Source organism: Hypomesus nipponensis, chromosome 15 (genome assembly GCF_054491055.1).
Source record: "Hypomesus nipponensis isolate SF chromosome 15, ASM5449105v1, whole genome shotgun sequence".
Classification (NCBI taxonomy): domain Eukaryota; kingdom Metazoa; phylum Chordata; class Actinopteri; order Osmeriformes; family Osmeridae; genus Hypomesus; species Hypomesus nipponensis.
Genome location: NC_140375.1, coordinates 332501 through 335000, shown reverse-complemented (window position 1 = coordinate 335000; position 2500 = coordinate 332501). Strand labels below are relative to the sequence as shown.

At 47.1% G+C, this 2500-nt stretch overlaps 7 non-coding genes and 2 pseudogenes across 7 annotated transcripts; all 9 read right to left on the bottom strand.

The window, feature by feature from the left end:
• Positions 1–8: 8 nt before the first annotated feature.
• On the bottom strand, positions 9–127 carry LOC146255773 (5S ribosomal RNA). The gene has a single exon (XR_014731320.1). It is a non-coding gene; the product is annotated as a 5S ribosomal RNA (ribosomal RNA).
• Positions 128–299: 172 nt separating this feature from the next.
• Positions 300–418, bottom strand: LOC146255772 (5S ribosomal RNA; annotated as a pseudogene).
• A 178-nt stretch (positions 419–596) lies between these two features.
• On the bottom strand, positions 597–715 carry LOC146255771 (5S ribosomal RNA). Its single transcript, XR_014731319.1, has one exon. It is a non-coding gene; the product is annotated as a 5S ribosomal RNA (ribosomal RNA).
• Positions 716–897: 182 nt separating this feature from the next.
• LOC146255770 (5S ribosomal RNA) lies at positions 898–1016 on the bottom strand. The gene has a single exon (XR_014731318.1). It is a non-coding gene; the product is annotated as a 5S ribosomal RNA (ribosomal RNA).
• A 168-nt stretch (positions 1017–1184) lies between these two features.
• On the bottom strand, positions 1185–1303 carry LOC146255769 (5S ribosomal RNA; annotated as a pseudogene).
• A 178-nt stretch (positions 1304–1481) lies between these two features.
• On the bottom strand, positions 1482–1600 carry LOC146255768 (5S ribosomal RNA). Its single transcript, XR_014731317.1, has one exon. It is a non-coding gene; the product is annotated as a 5S ribosomal RNA (ribosomal RNA).
• Positions 1601–1782: 182 nt separating this feature from the next.
• LOC146255767 (5S ribosomal RNA) lies at positions 1783–1901 on the bottom strand. Its single transcript, XR_014731315.1, has one exon. It is a non-coding gene; the product is annotated as a 5S ribosomal RNA (ribosomal RNA).
• A 168-nt stretch (positions 1902–2069) lies between these two features.
• Positions 2070–2188, bottom strand: LOC146255766 (5S ribosomal RNA). Its single transcript, XR_014731314.1, has one exon. It is a non-coding gene; the product is annotated as a 5S ribosomal RNA (ribosomal RNA).
• Positions 2189–2366: 178 nt separating this feature from the next.
• On the bottom strand, positions 2367–2485 carry LOC146255765 (5S ribosomal RNA). Its single transcript, XR_014731313.1, has one exon. It is a non-coding gene; the product is annotated as a 5S ribosomal RNA (ribosomal RNA).
• Between the last annotated feature and the right edge of the window lie 15 nt (positions 2486–2500).

Below are 2500 nucleotides of genomic sequence, written 5' to 3'. Positions count from 1 at the left end.
AGTGAATGAGCATACAGCACCTGGTATTCCCAGGCGGTCTCCCATCCAAGTACTAACCAGGCCCGACCCTGCTTAGCTTCCGAGATCAGACGAGATCGGGCGTTGCCAGGCTGGTATGGCCGTACGAAATAAATTGACAACCATAGGCTACTTATCCATATACAGATTTAGCAATTGACAATGCAAGGTGGTCTCTCTCTCTCTCTCTCGTGTCAAAATGAAAACAGCTTCCAGCCCCTTTCATGAAGGACTACTTGTGCATATTGCAAGATTTCAGTTTCTAAGTGAATGAGCAAAAGAGCATACAGCACCTGGTATTCCCAGGCGGTCTCCCATCCAAGTACTAACCAGGCCCGACCATGCTTAGCTTCCGAGATCAGACGAGATCGGGCGTTGCCAGGCTGGTATAGCCGTACAAAATAAGTTGACAACCATAGGCTACTTATCCATATACAGATTTAGCAATTGACAATGCAAGGTGGTCTCTCTCTCTCTCTCTCTCTCTCGTGTCAAAATGAATACAGCTTCCAGCCCCTTTCATGAAGGACTACTTGTGCATATTGCAAGATTTCAGTTTCTAAGTGAATGAGCAAAAGAGCATACAGCACCTGGTATTCCCAGGCGGTCTCCCATCCAAGTACTAACCAGGCCCGACCCTGCTTAGCTTCCGAGATCAGACGAGATCGGGCGTTGCCAGGCTGGTATGGCCGTACGAAATAAGTTGACAACCATAGGCTACTTATCCATATACAGATTTAGCAATTGACAATGCAAGGTGGTCTCTCTCTCTTTCTCTCTCTCTCTCTCGTGTCAAAATGAAAACAGCTTCCAGCCCCTTTCATGAAGGACTACTTGTGCATATTGCAAGATTTCAGTTTCTAAGTGAATGAGCAAAAGAGCATACAGCACCTGGTATTCCCAGGCGGTCTCCCATCCAAGTACTAACCAGGCCCGACCCTGCTTAGCTTCCGAGATCAGACGAGATCGGGCGTTGCCAGGCTGGTATGGCCGTACGAAATAAGTTGACAACCATAGGCTACTTATCCATATACAGATTTAGCAATTGACAATGCAAGGTAGTCTCTCTCTCTCTCGTGTCAAAATGAAAACAGCTTCCAGCCCCTTTCATGAAGGACTACTTGTGCATATTGCAAGATTTCAGTTTCTAAGTGAATGAGCAAAAGAGCATACAGCACCTGGTATTCCCAGGCGGTCTCCCATCCAAGTACTAACCAGGCCCGACCATGCTTAGCTTCCGAGATCAGACGAGATCGGGCGTTGCCAGGCTGGTATAGCCGTACAAAATAAGTTGACAACCATAGGCTACTTATCCATATACAGATTTAGCAATTGACAATGCAAGGTGGTCTCTCTCTCTCTCTCTCTCTCTCGTGTCAAAATGAATACAGCTTCCAGCCCCTTTCATGAAGGACTACTTGTGCATATTGCAAGATTTCAGTTTCTAAGTGAATGAGCAAAAGAGCATACAGCACCTGGTATTCCCAGGCGGTCTCCCATCCAAGTACTAACCAGGCCCGACCCTGCTTAGCTTCCGAGATCAGACGAGATCGGGCGTTGCCAGGCTGGTATGGCCGTACGAAATAAGTTGACAACCATAGGCTACTTATCCATATACAGATTTAGCAATTGACAATGCAAGGTGGTCTCTCTCTCTCTCTCTCTCTCTCTCTCGTGTCAAAATGAAAACAGCTTCCAGCCCCTTTCATGAAGGACTACTTGTGCATATTGCAAGATTTCAGTTTCTAAGTGAATGAGCAAAAGAGCATACAGCACCTGGTATTCCCAGGCGGTCTCCCATCCAAGTACTAACCAGGCCCGACCCTGCTTAGCTTCCGAGATCAGACGAGATCGGGCGTTGCCAGGCTGGTATGGCCGTACGAAATAAGTTGACAACCATAGGCTACTTATCCATATACAGATTTAGCAATTGACAATGCAAGGTAGTCTCTCTCTCTCTCGTGTCAAAATGAAAACAGCTTCCAGCCCCTTTCATGAAGGACTACTTGTGCATATTGCAAGATTTCAGTTTCTAAGTGAATGAGCAAAAGAGCATACAGCACCTGGTATTCCCAGGCGGTCTCCCATCCAAGTACTAACCAGGCCCGACCCTGCTTAGCTTCCGAGATCAGACGAGATCGGGCGTTGCCAGGCTGGTATGGCCGTACGAAATAAGTTGACAACCATAGGCTACTTATCCATATAGAGATTTAGCAATTGACAATGCAAGGTAGTCTCTCTCTCTCTCTCTCTCTCTCGTGTCAAAATGAAAACAGCTTCCAGCCCCTTTCATGAAGGACTACTTGTGCATATTGCAAGATTTCAGTTTCTAAGTGAATGAGCAAAAGAGCATACAGCACCTGGTATTCCCAGGCGGTCTCCCATCCAAGTACTAACCAGGCCCGACCCTGCTTAGCTTCCGAGATCAGACGAGATCGGGCGTTGCCAGGCTGGTATGGCCGTACGAAATAAGTTGACAACC